Source organism: Podarcis muralis, chromosome 1, assembly GCF_964188315.1.
Source record: "Podarcis muralis chromosome 1, rPodMur119.hap1.1, whole genome shotgun sequence".
Classification (NCBI taxonomy): domain Eukaryota; kingdom Metazoa; phylum Chordata; class Lepidosauria; order Squamata; family Lacertidae; genus Podarcis; species Podarcis muralis.
The window spans coordinates 136810666-136836145 of NC_135655.1; the positions used below are offsets into that span (position 1 = coordinate 136810666).

Here is a 25480-nt window from a genome sequence, read left to right on the forward strand (position 1 = left end):
CCCCCAAAAAAACCCCACAGTCTGAGAGGGTGCCCAGAACAGATTAGGCCCCATTCAAAACCCAAACCAAAAAGAACAGTTCCCAGATTCTGTGTTATGGAGTATTGTATTAGATGTATTCCAGAGGGGGAGAAAAAAAGAGACACATTTTGCTTTATTTTCTCAGTATCTCATGCAGATGGTTGCAAAGTGTTGTTACAGCAACGAAAAAGGAATGAGTGGAAGGCAGGATAATATATGTATATTCTGATGTGTCACAGCAACAAAATGTTCTGCAGCTTTTGTGGCAACATGTAGGCGTATCCTCTTATAAGCTGAATGGCTTGATGGGGGGGGGGGGTAGAAAAGGGATGCACTTGCTGTATCCTCACATCCCTACCCAATAAAGATACAGCATGAAAATCAATGGCAAGGATACATGTATCTCTTAGTTACAATAGCGGGGGGCGGGGCGGGGTTTTTTTTAAACAAAAACAGACTTTTCCCTCCCTAGAAACAAACACGGCTCTGTCTGTATGTGGCAGACTCTACCTACTGAAACAAGCCAAGGTATTTAATCCCTTATGTACTCCTTTACACAGAACTGCAACCACAGTTAATTTTTAGGGAGAAAGGTTCCCCCACTCTTAATACCCTTTATCTAGAATGGTTGAGAATAAAGGGCTGAATAATGTTTGTGCTTGTTTTGTTTGTCCAGCTCTGACAGGTGATCGAGAAAAGCAAAGGTTTTTAGTTGTTGTTTTTTACTTTGAGGCAACCCCAGTGGCCAAAATGACTGAGCTTATGTCTCCATGCATCAAGTAGTTTTTAAGAATGCAGCCATCACAATGAACTTCCACAATGGTACTCCATGGCCAAGCCAAAACGCCCAAGAAAAGCTATAGTACTGTGTATCAGATATCAGAATAGAATAAAAAGTCGTATGCAAAAGATCGCCTGTGAATGAAACACCCACTCCGCTGTGTGAGTACAGACAGGTGAAAAACGAGCTGTGCCTTACCTTTTGTCTGCAAGCAAGTCAAAACCAAGGAGTGTGTCTGGTTAGAAAGAAAAGGCTGGAGAATCTGCAAAATAACACACACATATACACACACACTTAATATTATTACACTGGAAAAGTATTATCCTCCATTTCTGTACAAAAAGCACCCATTTAGTTTAAAATGCAACCCAAAAATGCATGCAAAATTTCCCCCCTCAAAAAACCCCACCCATATACCAAAGCAATTAAATAAATGCATGAAATGCAAACATATGCATACCCTATGCCTTCCATACAGAGCCTGCATTCATCTAGTATTTGCAAATTCTGCACCTAATATATAGCCGGAAGGGCTTCTGTAGATCAGCATATTGCAGGTATTTAAAAAGACACACATAAAGCTGATGGTAAAACAAAAAGGGGAAGAAACATTACCAGCTCCTGTGCTGCAATACCAACAAAGGCATATCCTTAAATAACTGCAGCATAACCATTCTCCCAGAGTATTAGTATCCGTGAGCTCTCTGTCTATCTCCAGACAGACACAGTCTGCCAGCCACCAGCTTGCAGCTTCCGTATGTGTGTCGGGGAAGAGGAAAACTGCAAATCAGATGAAGTCCCCGCAGTGGTGAAAAGGAAAAGAGGCCGAGTGGGAGACACAGAGGGAGCTCGCTGGCCACAGAATTTTCCAGAATGACAGCAAGGCAGCCAGCTCCGCCATCAGTCACTTACAATAGGATGCTGCACTTGCCTCAGCTTAAGCCGTCTATCAAAAGGGTTCCTGGTATCGAATGCCTGACAAGCATTTTAATTGCAACCAACCAAAACATGTCCTTGGTAATCAGGCCTCTAATCCCAGGAAAACCATCAACCGGTTTCCTTTTGTGTCACTGCCAAATGTACACACAGGAAACAGAATACTAAAATTTATATGAATCCATTTTTTAAAAATAAAATGTTTTACATGCAGTAATATGTGCTGCTGAAAAAACAGATCTCTTGGGATTATAAATGCAAAGTTACTACATCATGCACACCACACACACACACACACACACACACACACACACACTCCTTTGTATCTTCCAAACACTTTTTTTAACTTCTCAAAGAAAAAGCAAGCTTCCTTGTAAGAGAAAATATACTGTATGCTCAAGCATTATTTTGGCTTTCAAAGAAAGATATGCTACAAGTAAAAGGTGCAATTACATTTCTGCTATAAACCAGGCTTTGCCACCATAGCTAATGACACAAATGTACTAGCTGAGCCACAAATTCTCTGCTGTGGATTGGAAACATCAGCAGAAATATTATATACAAGCAAATGAAAACCATGCAACAGAATGACACTTTCGAAAGTTTTGCAGCATGAGCTGCCTAACTGAACTACGTGAGAGTATGGAAGCGTAAAATGTTATGGTTGACCCAAACCCTGTTAATTTGCTTTTTTAAATATAGTGAACACAGAAGGTGACAGAGAGTGCTCCAAGGGCAGCTGAGTTCATAACCATGCCTTGTTTACTCATAAATAAATCTCATTATGTCTGATAGGAATACTAAGCGGGCATAGGAATGCAGCTCTAAATATGTGTGTAATAATTAATCTCAAAAGTACAAATGAATAATTGTCAGGTTACTGGAAGATGTTACAGAAAGATTATTTTCTGGTAAATATCTGTTATGCATCCCAGGTCTTGTTCCTGGGAAGTCAAGAGGAAATAATGCGGAGACACATACAGACCTATAAACACTAATTTGGGAGTAAATTCCACTTCCAAATAAAAATTCTTATGATTTAAAATATTTTCATAAGTTGTGCTAAGGTAGGGTTGCCATATTTCAAAAGACAAAAGTTGTTGAGTTTTTCATGGGTTGCCATGACATTGTTAGAAATTTCCGCCCGGATACTGCTTTCAACTGCAGTATTTTGGATACATCTGGGACATTCCAGACGTATGGCAACCCTAAAAGGGTAAAGCTATAAATTCTGACATACACACAGCTATTGCTAGAAAAATAACAACACATACAGTGTATGGAGCCTAACTGACAGTTTTTGACACAAACATTGTTCTATTAGCATGCATACAGCATAACAACAGTATAAGAGTGCAATAATAATGGGTTATGAAATACTTGTAGCAACAACAAACCTCACAGACCTTGAAACTTTGGCACATGCGAGGTGGGAAGCCTATACACAATCATAGTTCACAGCTGCATGTGTGGGTGCAACTTTTTGTCATTGAAGGTGCCAGAGAGATGACACCTTCCCCTTTTCTTGGTTCAGGTAGGTAGCCATGTTGGTCTGACATAGTCGAAATAAATTTAAAAATTATTTAAAAAATTTAAAAATCCAATGGCACCTTAGAAACCACAAAGCCTAGGACTTGCCGATCAGAAGGTCGGCGGTTGAATCCCTGCAACGGGGTGAGCTCCCGTTGCTCGGTCCCTGCTCCTGCCAACCTAGCAGTTCGAAAGCACATCAAAGTGCAAGTAGATAAATAGGTACTGCTCCGGTGGGAAGGTAAACGGCGTTTACGTGCGCTGCTCTGGTTCGCCAGAAGCGGCTTGGTCATGCTGGCCACGGCTGTACGCCGGCTCCCTCAGCCAGTAAAGCGAGATGAGCGCCGCAACCCCAGAGTCGGCCACAACTGGACCTAATGGTCAGGGGTCCCTTTACCTTTACCTATTCTGCCTTGGTCAAACCACACCTCGAATACTGTGTCCAGTTCTGGGCACCACAATTTAAGAAGGATGTTGACAAGCATGAGGAGGGCAGAGGAGGGCAACCAAGATGATCAAGGTCTGGAAACCAAGCCTTATGAGGAATGATTGAGGGAGCTGGGTATGTTTAGCCTGGAAAAGAGGAGACTGAGAGGAGATATGACAGCCATCTTCAAATATCCTGCATATGTCACATGAAAGAGAGAACAAGCTTGCTTTCTCCTGCTCTGGAGGGTAGGACGTGAACCAATGGCTTCAAGGTACAAGAAAGGAGATTCTGACTAAATAACTTTATCAGGAATAACTTTCAGACAGTAAGAGCTGGATGAGAGTGGAACAGACTCCCACAAAATGTGGTAGATACTCCTTCATTGGAGGTTTTTAAGCAGAGGTTGGGTGGCTATATGTCAAGATAACTTAGCTGAGATTCCTGCACTGCAGGGGGCTGGACTAGATGACCCTCAGGTTTCTTTGAACTCTACAGTTCTATGATTCTACTGACAAACAGCACCTCTTTCCTGTCTCGACTGAGCCTTCCCCAGTCCTTCAGCGACTCCAGACAATCAATAGTTTAAAGCTTATGCAGCCTCCTTGGCATTGCTTGAGAAGGAGAGAGAGAGAGAGAGAGAGAGAGAGAGAGAGAGAGAGAGAGAGAGAGAGAGAGATACCCGCCCCCCGCCCAGCTCTGGATGGGAACTATAACTTAAGACAGTTAAACACACCAATAGTCTGCTCTACTGCATCAGGGGGGTGGGGGAGGAAGAGATTTTGCTGTGAGGACAGTTAAGGCAGAAGCTGTAGCTATTAAGCATCTCTATGGTTACTGGTATAGGAAAAAACACACCCTTTTTAAAAACAAAAGGAGCAATGGGGGAGAGGAGCAAAGGATGACTTCAGCTAGTACAGTCACCCTCAGCAGGTATGGGGGAGGGGGAGGAAGCACAAATAAAATTCAGGAGCTTTAGAAAAAAATCATTCTGGAAATTTTTCCAGTGGAATAAAGGACTGCTGTTCTTCCCCTTCTAATGTTTCCTTACAGAGAGCCAACATGGAAGTATCTCATCAGCCCATCTCATTTTGGCACTACGTCTGTTCATGCTCTTCAGAATTGGATTGCCTGTTTGCTTTGAACTTGACTGAACCTCCCAGATTGTGTTGTATTGTCAGCACATTGCATCATCTTGCTCATACCCATGCAGCCCCTTTTCTTAGCTACTGATGGAGCAAAGAGCATCTGTCTTTCTGTGAATCTGAGGGCTCTCTGGTATTAACACCATCCACAAATGCCTTAGCTTTAAATATACATATATATTGTTTATTTTTTCCACACAACTTGGGACAGTGAGTGGTCTCTTTTTTTAACCTGCTTACATTAAAGTTGAGATAAGTAGATATTGTGGATTAACTGATACACCAGCGTTAGCAAAAACAAAAAATACTTGTATACTGGTGACACAAGGGACAAGTGCAGCAGTCAAACTCCCTGGATCTTGGGTCATGCTATGCGCATGAAAGACCATATGCCTTGAAGTGTTAGTTAATTTGTCACCCTATGTTTAATTTATTTAAGAGTAATAAAAAAATATTTGCACTAACAAGTAACCTTGCCATCCTGTTCACGAATTTCAAGTTCTTCCCAGCTGTGGGTCCTATCCAGCAATGCTGTTCCACTTACACAGCGGAGCTTTTCCCTCCTAGTTACCCTTCAAAGCCTACTTCAGAGAGTTGGAGGACACCCCAGGGTAGATTTTTGAGGGCATGCAAGGAGAAGAGAGGTAGTTCCACTGTGCATGACAAACTCCACACATGCAGTGTTAGAAACACTGCTTAGAGATTGTTCAAATCATAAGTGGTGCATGAATGCTTTTAAATGAATAAATATTTTCTCCGCACCTTTGGCTGGTGTATCAACAGTAACCAACTGTATTTCTCTCTAGCTGCCACAAACCAACCTTGAGGTGGTGGCTCGAGGTAAAACCTTGAGACCGCTTCCTACTCATCTTCCACTATAGTCCCTCGGATCAACCAGGATCACCCCCTGGATGATCCCAGCTACACATCCAGTTCACAGAGCAAAGAGGCAGGAAATGGGATATGCAATGGCTACGTAACAAATATTGGTTTCCTCCTCTCTGGAGCCTGAAAGTGAGTGTCTTAGTCAGAAGTGTGCTAAGAACTGAGCAAGATGGTTAATTGTTCATAGAACTGAGTTGGAAGAGACCCTGAGCGTCATTTAGTCCAACCCCTGCAATGCAGGAATCTCAACACGGGTTCCCCTATCCAATCTGAAGCCATACCAGACCCTGCTTAGGTTTGCAAATGTGCTGTCAGTTTTAATTGTTTTAGCATTCGGTTTTGCCTTGTTTTTATTGCTACTTGTATTTGTTTAGCAAACTGCAAGCCATCTGAGACTTTAGGACAGTCTGGGCTAGAAATCAGAATGAAAAATGAAGACGTATATAGGTAAAAATTTACAAGGGGTATTACCAGAGAGCATCATCTCAATTCCCCCCTCACTTTTGTATCTCAGTCACCATCTTGTATGGGACGTTTAGTTGGCAAGAGCTGGCTATCCTGAGCAGGGTGTGTTTATAGGACCAGTTGTCATGGAAAAGAGAGCATCCTGGCCCTCTGTGCTTTGAGCTATGAAAACATTGGGATGCACAAATGGCAAAATTTTCCACAGCCTCATTCAATCAGCACAACACCCTGCCATAAATGACAATTCTAAGCCCTATCCATTCTGGAAGGACAGATCGTGAAGCTGAGGCTCCAAGACTTTGGCCACCTCATGAGAAGACAAGACTCCCTGGACAAGACCCTGATGTTGGGAAAGATGGGGGGAACAAGGAGAAGGGGATGGCAGAGGACAAGGTGGTTGGACAGTGTTCTTGAAGCTACCAGCATGAATTTGACCAAACTGCAGAAGGCAGTGGAAGACAGGAGTGCCTGGCATGCTCTGGTCCATGGGGTCACGAAGAGGCGGACACGACTAAACAACAAAAGCCCTGAAATCTTGCCTCAAAACATACCCTTCCTGTATCTGGTACCTCTAGGCAGGACAGCAACAGATGAAGAGAGAAAGTCCTTTTCAACTGCCACCTGATTCCCCCCCCCCATATAACTGGTCCATGCCCTTTGTTGGGGGAAACCTCTGCCCATTCCCTGTCCCTCCTGAAGGTGTCAATCAAGATGCCCACTCCATCCCCTATTCTCCCCATTTCACCTTATCCTGGCACTGAGGATTTCATTCCCTCTTTCCCACTGATGCATTCTTGGGAGTTCATAAGAAAGGTTATGGTTTTTTGTTTTGTTAAAAAAATCCTCTCTCTCTTTCCTTCCACAGTGCTTTCAGCTTTCTCTCCCCCTTTCCCCTGTACATTGCATTACTGTGCAGCTGTTTTTGGCCCAGTGTCACCCCATCCTACTCTGGTACAGCTATCAAGGGTAGACTCGTAATTTGCCTTTTCAGGGTGGCGGAGAAAACCCACTGAATTTTTCTCTGTTTCTCTCCCCCTGGTAGCTTAAAGGGGTGCTCCACAACCTAGACCAAGTTCCTAACCTTACCTATGCAGTGCACCTCATGTTGTGGTCAAATACGCTTCGTTTCTGGGCATTTCTACCCTTACTGACCAGGTCCACACAGGGAAAATGCTACCTTAACATCAGGCTTAAATTCACCCACCCTCCCCCAGTAATACAGGTTCCAGAAGGGCTTACTCCCTGAACACAGGAAAAAAATAGGTCAGCTGCCAATGACAAATGTGTAGTATTCAAGATACAAAATGCCACTCTTCAGGCAAAAGGTTTAATGCTCTTAACACAAGCAAAGTGGTGCCTATTTTGTATCTCTTATGAGATGATGAAGGAAGCAACTATATACTAAATTAATAAAGATGTAAATTAGGTTACTTATGAGTAGCTAGTTTCGGTAATGAGCATATTTGTCCACTGGGAACAATGCTGAGAGACTCATTCAATTTGCATTAGGCCACTGTAACATTTTCTCTTAAATTACTTTTTAGCAAAAAGGGTTTATCTGCTTCTCATTCTTTCACAACTGGGGACATTTAAAAAGGGTACACAGAAATGGTATTTGTACCCTCACTCTAGGCATATACTTAGAAGTTCCAATGCTTTCAAAGGAACTTTATTCTGAAGATGTATGTTTAAGATTGCATCAAGATTACATTTGGATAATTATTTACATCCAAAATCAGACAAATATATTTGAAGTGAGGAACCTGTCAATAAAGAAATGCACAGCTGTGAAGCCAAACCAACACATACAGACTCTGAATGAGCATACCTGAACTCAGATGATTGACTCAAATGAAATCTGCACTTGGGGGCTTTCGGAATAACTTTAGGGGGCAGGATATGTCTTAAGACATCTATTCCCTGCAAGCCTCTCAGCCATTATGCTAACAGAATATCATTCACAGGTAACAATTCATACAGGGGAACTGCTTTTCTTGCTCTTAGTTTTGTGCTAAAGCACCAAGCTTTGTAATCTTTCATGACACTTTCATGAGTGCATGCTCTTATTTCGTTGACACCAGAAGTCTGGGATCAGACTATAATAGGGGTAAGCAACTGAAAACCTGAAGGGTACATCCTGGCACAGACGTTTCTAATGTGCGTGGGCAGAGTGGCAGATGTGACGGAAACACAGGGGGCAGCATGTCCTGTTTTGCCACTTGAGGAAAACGGGAAGTGCCACTCTGCACAGCCATTGCTCGCACCACTACATGCCTGCTCCTCTGCCACTGTTTGCTCTGCTGCCGCAGGCCCTGCATCTGCCCAGCATTTGCCGCTGGCGGAGATGCAGATTTCAGGCAAGATCGCATCCATTTGTGGCGAGATCCCATTCAAATCACATAAGCACTTGTGTGCGCTCTACAAGATCTCACGAGATCCTCTCCCAAAATGGACACAATCATGCCTGAAATCGTCAGTGCCCGGGTTTGTTTGCTTTTCTGTCTGAAGCTGTGGTCTCACCCTGCCGAATGGCTGGGCCGAAAACAGCAGCAGCTTTGAAATGGGAGGTCACTTTCAAACACCCACTCCACTTCCTTCTCAACAGGCCAATGGGGGGCGGGGTGCTTCCAAATGGGAAATTACGTAAGATCTGCAGACCAGGGGCCTTATCCAGAAGAAAAACATAGAAATGTGGTACAGGGACATGGTTACATATTACTCAGCATCTCAGCTTGCAAGCTTTCCGATGGTTGTGTACAGCTGTGTTTTCTCCACAACGAGCCCTTTGCTCTGTATGAGAAAAGCCCTTGCTGTTCTCTAGAATTAGAAAACCGAAAAGAAATTATGCAATCTAGTAAAAATAGAAAATAAGAAAAAATATTCAGATTTATTCCATTTGCACAATGAAGACAAGTCCCAGAATTCTGCATTTTGCTGTTCAGATTTAGACTGCAGAATTTTATTTTAAAGGAGCCTTCCTAGAATTACACATTCCACTGCTACTTTCACTCACATTTTATTAATGGAAACACGGATTTGCCACTTTCACATACAATTTCTCTCTCCCTCCCACTTGTTAAAGCCTGAATTGAGACAAAGCTTTGCACTGTGTGTTGCATTTTACATCAAAGAATATAATAAAATAGCCCTGCTGCTTGTCAGTTCCATTTATACAAAGTTATAATATACAAAGTTTATTAATCCCTTTGTTGAGTTATATACAAAGTTTATTAATCCCTTTGTTGAGTTTCACAAGTTATTTCTTTGAGACTCTAGCTATTTCTTATAAGATTTTAAATTTGTAAATAAAAAAATTGATCTAAATGTCTGAAAGGAATGAATTTTGTTTATTTTAAGTTAGTTCCTAGGTCTCAGTTACAATACTTCATTTAAAGTTTAAACTGATTCGTGGTTTTTATGGTTTTCCCCAAGGAAATCTGAACACAATTCTCTGAGAAGAATTCTCAGAATTTTCATAAAACTGCAATTTCCAGAATTCTTCAAAGGAATTCATGCTAGTTAGCCACATGGATTGTCTGTGCAGGAAGGTAGTATATAAATTAGGCTTGTGTGTCCTCTGTGTTTGTGTAGTAATAATGAGGCGACTTCACATTGTCTACAGCAATGTCTACCTACATCCTCAGTCCTGGCCGGACTGCTGAAGAGTTAGAACTGGTATAATGCACAACTGAAGTACTCCAAGTGCGATAAAAGCCTCATTCATACAACTTGTTGTGTACATTTGTGTTCCACTATCCTCTTTTTCTGTCCGTTGGCTTGTAACTATTCACTTTCTTTTTTTGTTGTTCCCAACAGTCCTGTGTGTGTACAAATTTTGGGGCTTTCTCTGTTAAACCACTCAGATGGTAGTGTTTTGAGGAGCCCCCCCCCCCCCAGTCTGGGACTGGCACAATATTAATACCTTCCTAACATACATATCATTAAGGAGTGAAAAGGATATTGTACTGAGAAGTGTGAAAGCAATATAATTATGTTGCTGTAGCAGGGAAGGAGCTATACTCAGGGGTGCCAGAAGAAAATATGAGCTTACACTTTGCAAGGGAGACTATTTCCAAGAGTAAGCCCCACTCGCTACAGCTTCAGCTACTAGTTGTAGTGTAAAGAAATATACTTGTTAAAGGAGAGTCCATGTAGTCAAGCCTAGGCATTCAAAATAGGTTATTTAGCTCCAAGTATTACCACATTTCAGTCCCAGCTCCTGTCAACCTAGCAGTTCGAAAGCACATCAAAGTGCAAGTAGATAAATAGGTACCGCTCCGGCGGAAAGGTAAACGGCGTTTCTGTGCACTGCTCTGGTTTGCCAGATGCGGCTTAGTCATGCTGGCCACATGACCCGGAAGCTGTACGCCGGCTCCCTCAGCCAATAAAGCGAGATGAGCGCCAAAACCCCAGAGTCGGCCACGACTGGACCTAATGGTCAGGGGTCCTTTACCTTTATTACATGCCATGCTGGCTCTCTATTAATAGTTTCAAACAAAGGGCTCTATTGTAACGAAAGCTAAAATGGCCTTTACTCTTTTAAAAGAGTTTATAAATGATTAATCACTTAATATTTTAAATAGGATAAAATAGAGTATAGCTTTCATAAAATACAGCAGGACGGCTAGCACACAGTCACTAAATTTGGTGGCCTCTGCTAAGTTCTCTGGATAATATAAAGATCTTACACAGATGGAACGAATCCCAGTTCTATCAACAACATAGTTTTATCAATCACATCTATTATCATGTGAAGGGAGGGCTGGCAGTTTTTTTCCTTCCATCAATAAATGTAACAGCCTTGATTGCAGGTGTGCTGAATCCACCTACAGTGCAGCAAGAAAATGGGGCTGGCCAGTGGGTGCTGGTTGCCAGGAGCTGAGGTGGCCTTGAGTAAGCAAGCAAGCAGGCGAGGGAGCCCAGCCAGCTAGTCCACCAGCCCTTGCTGTTGGGAATGGACAGACAAGTGAGGAGGCACCTCTCTTTGGGGTGGGTGGGGGCACCTCAGAGACCAGGGGTGGCAATAGTGGGTGCCTGGAGGACTCCTAAGGAGAGGGGAGAGGAGAAGAAGCTGAGGGAACCCACCACAAGGGAGGGTGTTCAAAAAAGGGTGAGAGGCTGCCAGCTCTGCAGGCACCACAGGGGTGCCACAAAAAGAATGTACCGTAGTTGGTCAAGGAAGACTTGGACTCAAAAAGGTTGAAAACCTCAGTCCTATATGGTAGAATACCAAGATGTTTTCGTTCTTAGAAGCTGATTGAAACCATTTTAAGAACCAGTTGTTGCATCACATCAAAAGTCCTCTACCTTCCTGCCAGAAAAACAACCTGTCAGAAGAATAGCATTTGAGCTGCAATGGGTCAGTGTGTCTGGCTATTAACCAGAAGGTTGGTGGTTTGATCCCACAAGGGGACAGCTGTGGGCAGGATTCCTGCACTGTAGGGAGTTGGAGGAGATGACCCTCAGGATCCCTTCCAACTCTACAATTCTATGATCCTACTTCCCATGGGGAGGGTGGCTGGCTACCTCAAATTGAAGGCTGAAAACTGGAGGCTAGGGCTGGATCTATACAGATATTTTTAAAATGCTATGGGGGAAAATGCTATTGGGGGGGGGGGGGGGAGAAAGGCTCCCAAGGCAATCTGCCATTGGCTTTGGATTCTGTTCTACAGCACCATCTGGTGTTACATTTTTATAACACTTTTTAACATTATAAATTGACCGGTGTAGCTGAGTCCATCACTCACAAACTAGGCTCTTTATTTATAGGACCTTGCCCTATGCCTGGATATTTGACAGCTTTCAAATCAACATCAACATGTACTTTTTCCCCCTCGGGAAGGAAGGTGGCAAGGAACATTGGGGCCTAAGAGTAACAAAGGATCAAAATTACAAATGTATATGCATTTTGTACAGTTTAATGCTGAAATTCTCACTTTGGAAAAAGGGACACAGGATGATAGGCTAACGCTCCAGCCATAGCTTGTGTGTTGGCAACCTGATGATTAGCTGACATTCCTTAAAGGGTTTGGATTGGGGCCTGGCTCTGACAAGTGATTCTTAAAGCGGAATCATGAAATTGCTACCAAGAGTGTTTTTAGTGAGTTTGCTATGGAAACACCAATTCCATGAGGTAAAAATCTAAAATCTGAAGTGGCTTCACATTTATAGCTGTGGGTAAAAATATAAATACAGGCCTGTAGCGCTCTTAAATCCCAGCAGTTGCCAAGTGTGTCAGAACAGTTGAGACACTATAACTGATGTGCCACAAAACAATATGAATTATTAAGGGACAGATACCCAATTTAAAATATATCTAACTCCGTCTCTGTGGAGTTCCTAAATCTCACATACTGTTTATATAGCGCTTTAGGGTAGGAATAATTTCACATGCTTTATTTCAGTAATCTGACAACAACCCCGCTGAGGGCATGCCCCCCACCCTCAAACAATGAACTGTTATACGGCAACAAGGAGCAAGTGCTGTGTCTCCCTTCCAAGCTTTTCCTGGAGCAGCACAATCAATGCCTTGTCAGTTTCACAAACCATGCAGAAGTAGATACTCTTGAGTTTGACCATTTGGCTTTGAATGATTCTCTGATTTATACGTTGCATAATCAGTGGTTCTTACTGGAATACCAAACTGCACTGCTGTGCTGAACCAAATAATGACTGGAGAAAAACAAGGAACAGTATTCATGAACTTTTTAACAATAATGAATTTAGATTTGGGTATTCAGCCTGCACGTAGAAAGCTAGATGCAGACCCAGCCTGCTCCCTAACGTTTTAGTTTCATACTCACCTGCAATATGAAGGAAATTAACCTGTGTTTGAATGGAACATGACATAGTTGAAGTAAAAATTCACTTAAATTTTAACTTTGACTTTCAAAATCACAGCTTGGCACAGATGTGGGGGCGGGATTAAATAAATAAAATGAGAGTGGAGTGTGTATACTCTCAATTTACTTATTTCCCAACATACCCCCGCACAGCTGTTGTCATGGGGTTACCTGGCTTTAGGCAGATGGTGCAAGGGCTCTGAAAGCATCCCAGAGCCATCACACTACCTTCCCAAAGCCCATTCTGAGGGTTCCTGGCTCTACGTTTTTGCATTTATGTGTGGACTGAACCCTCGCATAAGATGCGAGTTACCTGCATTTCTTTTATGAGTTAATTGGCAGATTGATTACCACAATTATGACTTATCTATTAACCTTATCTGCTCTTTCCCTTGCAAGAATAGTTAGCGATTCTCCTCCCATCACCCTTTGGGAAACTAAGACTGAATGGGAAACTAAGCTCAACACCTTCATATAAGAACAAAAAAATCTAAATGCAGCATCCTGAAATGCAGCCTGAATTATGATGTTTACACACCACTTGTAATGTTACCATATATATTTGAATGTACAGGCCTGTTTTAGTTTTCTGGGGTCCATGTGTTGACATGGGCTAAGTAAGTACACTGTGTTGGGGAGAAAATATTGAACAAAAGCCCTTACATTTTGGCAAGCTAGAAAACACACCAATAAATCAAAATAAGAACAGAATTTACATAGACCTGGCTTATGCTATTAATGAGCAGATTTGTTTGTCATTATTATTATTGCTATTGGTACATTTCTATGGAAAGGTTCAGGAAATTCCTCACTAGTGATGCAAGTTTCTTCCAGTTTTACCAAGCCTGAAAAAAAGGGAATTGCAGTACAGTACAGCTTTCAGTGCTCAAATTAGTTAAGAAACTATAATAAATTTCTGTTCCCTTCAGGGGCTTTTTCACTGATTTGAAATTAATGTACTACTGAAATAAATAAAAACAACATTTTTTAAAAAATAAGGAAGTTCCAAACTTCAGACCCAACAAAAGCGCTTGCGCTCTCTCTCTCGCGCGCTCTCTCCCCCCCTCTCTCTCTCTCACACACACACACGCACACACAAACCTGACTATTCTCTGAAAAGTTAAGATTATGAGCCATAATCTCTCAAAAAATATAAGACACAATGGAGCCAACATGGGACTTTTGCATATTTTTGTAAGATACAGGAAGAAGCAAATAACATTATTTCAGAACCATTTATATTTTACTATCTGGATAACAGAGATAGGAGGCTGTGAAATTTCTGCTATTTTGCAGGGGGTAGGGTGACCGGGTGAGCTCAATTTAATAGTGACAAAAATTGTGGGAGAGGTGAGTAACATGTTACATCACTGCCAGTTCTGGACTGGCTAGCCAAATCAGAGGATGGAACAAATAAGTTGGGATGTTGTGGACTCTCCCTCACTCGAGGTATTTAAGCAGAGGTTGGATGGCCATCTGTCATAGATGCTTTAGCAGAGATTCCTGCATTGCAGGTGGCTGGACTAGATGACCCTTGGGTCCCTCCAACTCTATGATTCTATGATTTTAAGTCGTGAATGCAGTTGGTGGACCAGCATTAGTATTACCTGAGCCTTGACCTTCTATAAAACCCCTATTAACAGCAATAGTCCGTAACAGTGGCAAGTAGATGCTACACATGTTTTAATTAGGGCTGTAAGTAACCAAAGCATTCTCCCTCCATTTTCCCAATCTCCACAATTTGGTTGTGCAGATCCTATGGGTTTAATTACCTGTATCTGTCAGGTGGGGGGCAGCTTTTTTTCTGAAACTGTACTCTTGTCAGGGCAGGCAAGTCACTGCCTCTCTTGGCTATCAACCTCTAATCTCTCCATTACTGAGAAATGGAGAGCTTGCGAAATTTCAGCAGACAGCCAACAGAACCTGATAGAATTAACTCACTCCTCCTTTCTTGCCTCCTAACCCTTCCTTGCCGCCATGTTTTCCTCTGTGTCAGAAATATATGTGACTGAAAGGAAACTTGGCCAATTTTTGATTTAAAAACTATTGATAACAAGGGCAAAGCCAGCAGGTGGAACCAAAGATGGCCAGAGGGCAGAGCGAAGGAGTGCCAGGATTGGAACATAACAAAATCTGGTGGGTTTGGAGAAGAGACAAAGTAAAATAAGGCAATTTTAGGTATATGGCCACAAGAACAAAACTCTTTTGTCAGATTGGCTCTAAACAACAACCTGCTTTTAAAACCTGGTTACATGCCAGAATGTAATTTTACTAATCGGACTAGTAGACTAATAGATAAATGCCTTTTCACAAGGAGAAACGCAATCCATGAGCTGATGAGGTAAAGATGCTATCCTAATTCTTGCATTGTGTACAATGTTGTGGTTCTCCACGAACATACTAGAATAGCTGGACTTTTTCCAATGTAAAGCTCTCTTTTTTTCATTATCAAATCACGTCCACAAAGTTGTCAGAGCACCACAAGTTAGATCAATTCAAACATCATCCCAAACAATGGCTAAGGCAGCTTAAGTGTGGGTTTGGCATGATGTCCGGTTTGACAAGTCATGGTTTGACATCAGCCCACAATCAAGAAACAGAAACCATGATTTGGAAAAAAAAATTGACAAAGCATAATTGCAGTTGCCATTTTACTTCCAGTGGCCACAGAGATACAAGAGGGACGTTATGAAGCTCCGTAGATGGAAATCAAAAGCACAGAAGCTGCTCTAAGCCAAAGAGTGGCATGTTTCACATGACATGGCAAATGAATTTATGGCTTATTGGGACTGGCACAAATGTGGGGCTTACAGGAGAGTAGCTCTCAGTTGAGCTAAACCAAATTTTAGCTTAGTTTATATTCTGAACCTCTCAGCTGTTGCTGTGAGCTGTAGCCAAAGCTTATTCTTTGTACAACGTTTGTGCAGTCTGGGTAACCATGTAGGATGAACCAGGCCATTGCCTGTTTATGTATGGAAATTCAAATCATGGTTTGGGTTTTACACTGATTTAAACCATGGTTTGGAGTCAACCTTAGCATTGTTGTTTCATAATTTTCATAGAATACATATTTCTGTTACTTTAACGAACATTATTAGCACCATAATCAAGACACTACTATAGGAAATTCTTTCTTGAGGAGTCTGGTGGTCATTATTTTTTAGGCAGATATTAATTCACTTTATCCACCTTCAAAATGTTAGAAGTAATGTAATTCATTCATTTATTGGCCTGGTTCACATCAATGGTAAGACAAACTTTGGCTTACCAGGAACAAGTCAGCAAGTTGGTTCTTGCTGCTGCTGCACTACCTAAAGCTAAGCTATGGTTTGTCTTAGTGTTATGTGTGAACCAAAGCTCATCGTTTATCTCACTCTAAACAAACCACAATCTATAAATCAGGATTTATTCTCGCCTTATCACTTCTAGTTTATTTGAAGGAGACAAGATCTCCAATCTGATGCTGAAAAATGTTATACAGTATACGACTAGAAAATTATAACTATGGGGAGGATTCAACTAAGTTGTTGCATGTGCAAATAGAGGGGGGGTGACTCCCACCCCTGCCCACCCCAAAAAAATCTGCTCTGGAAAATTGGAGAGGAGATAGAATAGGTTTAGGGGGCACACAGAGGCTGCATGAGGAGAGGTGAAAAACACCCACTGCAAAAGTGGATTTCATTTCCCTCATGAATACTCTACAAGTACAGACATCTTGGGATTATTGTCAAGGGACATGGCTTGGATTTAGCTGCCCCAATCTACTTAGCATATTAATCAAACACATACCTACACCGAGGATGTTTTGACACTTTTATTTAAAAAACAGCTTAACTTTTAGCAGATTGAATGTGCGTCTATTTGTCTCCAGCAAAACTCTCAATGTTAAAATTAAGTTCTAAACCAGATAACGGTACTATGATATACTAAGGTGTCATGCACACAATCTTGCCAGTCCAAAGATGCTTAACGATCTTCAGGTATGGTTTACAGACTTTAGTGTCAGATTCTTCTGGTGTAACAGATAAAACTGAAGTTTGATGACCAGGCAGGTCAAAGCTCAATAATGGTAGCCCTGGCCACGAAGCAAAATCAGTCATTCTATGCTCCATCTGTTTAAATGTCTATCTGTGCACCTGTTTCAACTTTTCTTTTCTTTTCTGCTCTCACAATCCCTGGTATAATTAATGGGTAGTAGTTATTTGACACAATTTTTCTGGTACTGCACTAAATGAAAATTATTGCAACAAAAACTAGAGGCAGATCTAAGGCTTTTGCATTTTGAAAAGGAGAGTAGCCATTTCTTCATTGTCCCAGTTAATGCCTCGCTTTGGCATGGTTTACAAAAAACCTTCCCAAATCAGCATCCTCTTAAGACAGTCACATTTTGCAGGTGAGCCTTCACTTAAGATCAAACTTGGGGAAGAACTCTGTTTAAAAAACAACAACCCTAAACTGACTTACTACCCCGCAATACTTTGTGACATTCAGTAGATTCTAAGAAAAGCATTACTGTCAGGGGCTCAGGAGCAGAGGCACAGGGGAGAGAGGAAATGGAGAGCGAGGGGGAGGAATCTGAGGGCAGCGGAGGGCAGAATGACAGTGACCCGAGAGATTCCATGAGCCTCTCCAGTGAATCAGGAGATTCCCAGAAGGGGGCGCCGATGGCCAGGGCAAGGGGGGTCCCAGGGGGGACACACCAGAAGCAGGGGGCCAGCGGAGACTCCCAGAGCAGTAGCTGGAAATCAGGGCCAGCTTCCCCACCAGAGCGTAGTGGGGGGGAAGAGTCCCATAGGTCAGAGTCAGCGTCTCCTCCGGCAAGCAGGGAGGAGGAGTCAGGCCCGACTAGCGTCCCGAAGAGGGGAGCAGCGACAGGAGCAGTATAACGGTCAGAAGGAAGGTGGCAGGCTGGGCGCGCGCGCCAAGTTCAAATGTACAGGCGCGCGGGACAGCAGGAAGCCCGGATTGGGAACCAGGTCCTAAAGCCCGCCGGAGGGAGGGGGAAGACTCGGGGGACTCAGCGTCAGAAGAGTCTAGAAAGGGGAAAACCCCGGCGGACAGGCGGACCCAGAGGAGGAAAGAACAAAGGAAGAGGTGGAGCAAGGCTAGGGTCTTAAACTGGTGTCTGGGGGGAGGAGACTCAGACGGAGCTTCGGCGGTCTAGGGTTTAAGACGTAGAGCTGCGCGCCGTGGCTGTAAATGAGAAACTGAACTTGAATAAAGACTATTTTATATAACAACGGACTGGCGTTGGTCCTCTGTGAGCTGGGACCTGAGGCAGCTCTGACAATTACGTTCCTGCCAGTGCTTGTTTTTTTTATTGTGGATCAGCTACTTTCTTTCTGTATATAAGCAAAACTTTGATCTGTGTAACACATACCAGAAATTAATTTTCATTGCCAGCAACAGCAATGTACTAAATCATAGCAGTATTGAATCCATGGCTGATTCCACTTTGCCCTAATATTTTATGAACCCTCACTGCTCACTGTCAACCTTTTCTCATGACCTCATATATCTCTGACAGAAGCAGCACTTTGTTAATCAGCCACTTCTGGTTTAGAGTTTCATTTCTCAGCCTCCAAGGTTCCCCTCGTGTCCCTAGGTTCCTCACCAGGCTCACCGGAAAAACATTGCCAGTGTTTTCATAAATTTAAACATTCTTTTTTTTTTTAGTGTAAATTACCTCCAGATATTGTTGGACTCCAACTCCCAATGGCCCCAGTTTACATGACTAATGGTCAGAGATGATGGATGTTGTAGTACAGCAACAGCTAAAGAGCCACAGGTTTTCTACACCGCTTTCAGAGTAAAGGGTGGGGTTAGCTAAATTAACATGACATCATTCAAATATCCCAGAAGAAAATACACCATGCCATACCTGGCATAGTGAGGCAAATGCAGAGCAAACCTGGGCTTACTGCATATTATTTTTTGCAGAAAACAAACCATGAGTGCCAATTCACCCATAAGGAGAAACCCACCTCTTGTCTGCATTTCCCCAGCTAGAGACAGGCAGGAATGGTGGAGGATTCTGTGATTTCAGCAGCATGACCCTGCACACTGTTTATTTGTTTTTGTATACCGCCCTTCATCTCAGGGTGGTTCACAGCATGAAAATACAAGATAAAAACACAAAATGCCTACATGTGAATAGGGTCAGACTGTGTAAATGCCATATTATTCCGGGCTTCTAGTAAACCAACTGATTGGTGGTCAGTTTTAATTGAGAGACGGGTTACAAATCATATTTGGGATGCATCTGTTATACTTGTTGTTGTTTAGTCGTTTAGTCATGTCCGACTTTTCGTGACCCCCTGGACCAGAGCACGCCAGGCATCTGGGATGCATCTGTTATACTTACAGCCCCATATAAGATGCAGAAAAGATGCATCTTCTCTTATTTGTGAAGTTTTGTATCTCACAAAAGGTTGGGAAACGTAGGTAATGTCAAACATCACACCAAACCAAATTTTTATTCCTATTCCTCCATATTTATTTGCTCCTATTGGTGCATTGAATACAGAGGCAACTAAATATTCATGAGCAGACAAAGATAGACAAACTTTATTTGCATTAGCCAATGGCCATAGCTACATAAAACAAGCAATATATACAATTAAAAAGACAACAATGGGTAAAAAGGGCAATCAAATGGCCAAGATTATCATTCAGATAGTGGCCCTTAATCTCATTGCACCCTCAATAAACCTAGCAACCTTTGCTGTTGTCATTTTGATCTGATAAAAGAAAGAACAGTGCGGCCTCAGATGGGCGGCCTGGGATGCTAAGCAGGAGTGGCGTGATGATCTCATTCCTCAGATCTTTATAAAGGGGGCAGGACAGGAGAACATGAGCCACTGTTTCCAGATTGCCATCTCCACAGGGGCAGAGTCGTTTCTCAGTTGGAATCTTTTGGTATCTGCCCTCAAGTACGGCAGAGGGCATCGCATTCAGTCTGGCCAGTGTGAAGGCACGTCTGTATTTTGGGATAGTTAATTTATACAAATATGGTGCCAGGGAATCAAACTGGGGGGGGGGGGGGCGCAAAAGGCATACCAAGAACAGAGTTTCTTTATAATGGCCAGATTGTTCTGTTGCTCTAAGTCCTTCAGACGCTGTCCAATTAGCCTTTTTGCTTTAATAAAGCCCATTGTGAGAAGCTGATGTGGGTGGAGTCTGCAGGAGAGGAATTTTTGGTGCACAATTTTAGACCACACACTTTTATGAGGGTCTTCTGTCACTAAGGGCAGTAGTGATTTAGATTTAGTAGTAGGTGGATTTAGATTTAGACGGAGCCAATAATTAAGAGTTCTTTGCCAGCACCGTGCTTCTACAGAGGGAAGACTTGCCTCCAGTCGTAATGCTGCGTTTGGGACACAACGTGATACAGAAAAAATCTGCCTTAAAAATTTGGATTGGACAGTTTCAAGAATGCTGCAGTGATTACCCATCCAAATTTGGGCCCCATAAAGTATCTGCGCCAAAGATTTGGCTTGAAAAACTTCTAGGGCTGCTGGGATGTATTTGCCACCCTTCATATGGAAAAAACGGGAAAGCATCTTAGCACTTTGGGCTGCTTTTTCTTTAACACATTTTTGGTGTACATCCCATGACCCCAATCACTGGAAGACTATGCCCAGGTATTTAAAGGCTTTAACCTGCTCAATTGGCTGATTGTCCATGCTCCAGCTATGTGATCTATGTTTCCTTGCGAAAACCATGACTTTGCTTTTCTGATAATTTACCACCAGCTGTTCTCTCCTGCAATATGCTGAGAATTCTCCTATCAACCTTTTTAGGCCTATTTTTGTTCGGGATAGGAGGACCGCATCATCAGCATATAAGAGCACCAAGGTTGGTTTTGCGGCCAGTTTAGGAGCATGGAACTCCAGAGATGTTAAGCTTTTAACCATGTCATTGATATATAGGTTAAATAAAGCTGGAGCTAAAATGCAGCCTTGTTTAACCCCCTTGGTGGCTGGTACAGGGCCTATGAGTTGACCATTTGTGGAGGATCTTACGTACAACACAGTATCTTTATATAGGCCTTTATATAGCTTCCATAGGCTTTATATAGCTTCCAACATATATAAAAACATAATAAAACATTAAGCATAAAAAACTTTCCTATACAGGATTGCCTTCAGATGGCTCAAGGGGGGGATAACTCCATACCCTCCAACATTTCTCTAAAGAAAACAGGGACATCCTAAGGAAAAGTGGGTCATTCCAGGTTCAAATCAGAAATCAGGGCAGCTTCCCTAAATCAGGACGTCCCTGAAAATAGGGGCACTTGGAGGGTCTGGTGTTGTGCATCGCATAGTTTAACATAGCATAGTTTAACATAGTTTAAGATAGCAGAGCTAGCTCACTAGAACTAAGGCTCAATCTCCAGCCTTCATAGCCTTTGCATGTCAGTGCTATCACACTAGTGACTGTTATTTCTCTAAAAGATGGACCATCTCTCATATCTAAAGGTAAAGGTAAAGGGACCCCTGACCATTAGGTCCAGTCGTGACCGACCTTGGGGTTGCGGCGCTCATCTCGCTTTATAGGCCGAGAGAACTGGCGTACAACTTCCGGATCATGTGCCCAGCATGACTAAGCCGCTTCTGGCGGACCAGAGCAGCACACGGAAATGCCGTTTACCTTCCTGCTGGAGTGGTACCTATTTATCTACTTGCACTTTGACGTGCTTTCGAACTGCTAGGTTGGCAGGAGCAGGGACCAAGCAACGGGAGCTCACCCCGTCGCGGGGATTCGAACTGCCGACCTTCTGATTGGCAAGCCCTAGGCTCTGTGGTTTAACCCACAGCGCCACCCGCGTCCCCCCTCTCTCATATGTACTAGATACTAAAACCCAAAAACATGTGGGCTTTTTTATTTAAAAAATCACAATTCACTAAATAATTAACATTTTCCCGTCTTTTAATAGTATTCTAAAATCTGCTGCCTTGCCCCATCTAGAGTTGGCCCTGCTGCTTTCAACAGTTGTTGAATGGGGTAGCCCAGAAAAATATTAGGAGGAAACCCCAGTTTCAAGACATTTTGGATGACGCACTTAGGACAAAGCCAGACCATCAGCACATCAAGGGCATGGTTAAAGTACATGGTTTGCCAAAGAATCCTGGGAACTGTGGTCCACCCCCCCTTAACAGATCTACAGTTCCCAGCACTTTTAACAAACTGCAGTTACCTGGATTCTTTGGAGGAAGATGTGTGCATTGATTGTGCTTTAAATTTATGGAGTGGATCTGCCCTAAATCAAATCATGGTTTAGCCGGGTTTGGTGTTATGTGCAAACTGGGTTGTTGTTCTTATATAAATCCATGCAACACAACATGAGACATGTTGTCTCATCATCGATCCTTTATGGGTCATTTCTTTTAGAGCCTCACTAGTGTGGCTTATTATTTTAGGCATGGGACAGGAGCTATCAAGAGCTGTGATGCTAAAGAGAAAGCATCCCAATTGTTGCTTAGCTCTGGTCTAACAAAATGCCTGAAGAGCCAGGTCTGTGATTTGTAAATGACTGAAAGTAAAACACAGGAAACTGTTGCTGAGTCGCCTCACTGTCCAGCCTCTAACTGATGTTACACAATCCCTTTCACAATGTGCACAGAGAACCCATTTAACATGCTGGTATCCATTCCTCCAAGAAATTGGTTTAATGAGGCCTCTTTTCCAGCACAGTTAGAGGGGAAACAAGTGTCTCTTTTATCTCTGTGAACCTAGAAAGCAAAGTATTAGGAAGGGGTGGGGTCACTTTGTCTGAATCTTGGCACATTGAGCTGGAGCCAGGCAGGAGGTCTAATTAAGCAAGTCAGATTCAATGGCAACATGATACGAGTTGGGGAGAAATATGGAAAATAAGTGTGCACAACAACGTGGATTCCACTGGTCATCACTGTACACTTCCTCACTGTTCTTTTCTCTACACATTAGGGGAATGGAAACTTGAACACTCAGTAACTGAGCAAAAAAAGATATGAACAAATATTCTTTGTCTTTTAATATATTTGCTCCCTGCACGTTTGCTGGAAAAGGGTAGAGACTGGAAACTTGACTATGATTTTCAGCTCTATTGCACTCCTCCCAGCTTAAATACAAAACTTGAACTTTTCATTTCATGATTATGCTGCTCAATATCATTGCTTTGCATGAATTATAATGCAATCCTAACCATGTCTACTCAGAAGCACATCCTATTAAATTTCCAGGAGAGAGGGGTTAGGATTGAAGGCTTATTCAGCACTTCTTTTTACTTTTTGCTTTTTACATTGGTACACAATTTTGTGTATTTTTTAAAAAAATGAATATTGAGGCCTTTATAAATTGTGGAGTTATGTATTTGTGCGACCATGTATCTATTACGCATTCCTGTGCACATTTCCCACCTGACTTCATTGAGGTGCATTCTCAGGTAAGTGGGCACAAGACTGTAGTCCTAATCTGCTTCCAATAATCATGAGCTGAGGTCACATCATATTCAGCCCCTTCTGCCTAACTGTCCAGTGATGCCTTCTGACATTTTTCCATATATAGTCTACATTTTCACATTTTGCAGCCACAAATGCTAGAGCGTTATTTTATATTTTCAAACAAAAGCTGAATATTCTTGGGGACGGCTACTAAATACTACACTTGTACAGAGACATGGAGTGAAATTCAACATAGCAGGTATGCATGTGAAAAACAAGGTATGCTCATGCAATATTTTCCACTCTCTCCTACCCAAGGCATGCCTCTTTGCATCCCTTAAACCTATACTGGGGGTCCCCCAACCCTCCAGAGCAAATGTTGAGGGTACAGGTTGGAGAAGGAGAAGAAAATCCCATTGTGCAAGCAGATTTTGTTCTGCACACAGAACAACTTAGCTGAATCCTACCCATGGTTTTATTGCTCCATGCACCGAAACCCTGTCAAATCATTAGTTTCCATCCAGACCAAAGTAGTTGCACTTTGGTTCCTTTGAAATCATAGAATCATAGAATCATAGAGTTGGAAGAGACCACAAGGGCCATCGAGTCCAACCCCCTGCCAAGCAGGAAACACCATCAGAGCACTCCTGACATATGGTTGTCAAGCCTCTGCTTAAAGACCTCCAAAGACGGAGACTCCACCACACTCCTTGGCAGCAAATTCCACTGTCAAACAGCTCTTACTGTCAGGAAGTTCTTCCTAATGTTTAGGTGGAATCTTCTTTCTTGTAGTTTGGATCCATTGCTCCGTGTCCGCTTCTCTGGAGCAGCAGAAAACAACCTTTCTCCCTCCTCTATGTGACATCCTTTTATATATTTGAACATGGCTATCATATCACCCCTTAACCTCCTCTTCTCCAGGCTAAACATGCCCAGCTCCCTTAGCCGTTCCTCATAAGGCATCGTTTCCAGGCCTTTGACCATTTTGGTTGACCTCCTCTGGACACGTTCCAGTTTGTCAGTGTCCTTCTTGAACTGTGGTGCCCAGAACTGGACACAGTACTCCAGGTGAGGTCTGACCAGAGCAGAATACAGTGGCACTATTACTTCCCTTGATCTAGATGCTAGAATATACATTCAGAATACAGTTGTACCTGGGAAGTCGAACAGAATCTGTTCCGGAAATCTGTTTGACTCCCAAAACGTTCGGAAACCAAAGCACGGATTCTGATTAGCTGCAGGAAGCCGCGGAAGCCCCATCGGACGTTTGGCTTCCAAAAATAGTTCGCAAACCATAACACTCATTTCTGGGTTTGCAGCGTTCGGTAGCCAAAATGCTCGAGAACTAAGCTGATCAAAACCAAGGTACAACTGTATACACATTCTTAAACCTCCACCCAGCTTACACAATAATATGCAGGGTGCTTCCAGAGTGTTGCTTTCTTCAGGTGGAACTCAATCACATCTTGAAAAATCAATTTCCATATTTAAAGTTGATTTTGTGCTGATGACAAAATTTCCATATTTAAAGCTGATTTTGTGCTTTTACCCTGCCCATCTGACTTGGTTGCCTCAGCCACTCTTGTGCCACAAAACCACTTCCTCCCAAACTTGGACTCCTTGTGACAGGAAAGTGGACTGGAAAGTGCGATATAGTAATTAACTGACACAACATCATGTAACCTCCCTGCAAACAAAGTAGAATGGATTCTCTGAAAATTGCCAATGTTGCCCAACCTTCCTGCAAACTGTGTACAAACAAATCAAGGTGAATGCTCAATAAACAAGTCATCTGGAAATCACATACAGAAAGTGAATCAGAACTAATCAGAGGGAGGTTTGGTTCACAAATAACATTAAACCATAGTTTGAAATAAACCAAACAAACCATGAGCCTGGGTTTGGAGGACAAGACAAACCAGACTCTGGCTCATTTTATCTCCTCTGCAGTGAATCAGGAGCAGGAACAGAAGAGGGGTACAGTCATACCTCTTCTTGCAAACGCTTCATGTTGCGTTTTTTCG

At 42.6% G+C, this 25480-nt stretch overlaps 1 protein-coding gene across 44 annotated transcripts in view; it reads right to left on the minus strand.

Moving 5' to 3' along the window:
• MAP2 (microtubule associated protein 2) overlaps positions 1 to 25480 on the minus strand; it is a 291706-nt gene that overhangs the window by 154025 nt on the left and 112201 nt on the right. For 35 of the 44 annotated variants that reach the window (XM_077919532.1, XM_077919564.1, XM_077919552.1 and 32 more), the window contains one exon: positions 1001 to 1064. The exons of 7 other annotated variants lie outside the window; for them this stretch is intronic. The gene's annotated coding sequence lies outside the window, so the exon portion shown is untranslated. Of the gene's footprint in view, positions 1 to 1000; positions 1065 to 1417; positions 1714 to 25480 lie in introns of those variants that run through there. 2 more of the 44 variants (XM_028705070.2, XM_028705030.2) reach the window with 1 other exon arrangement.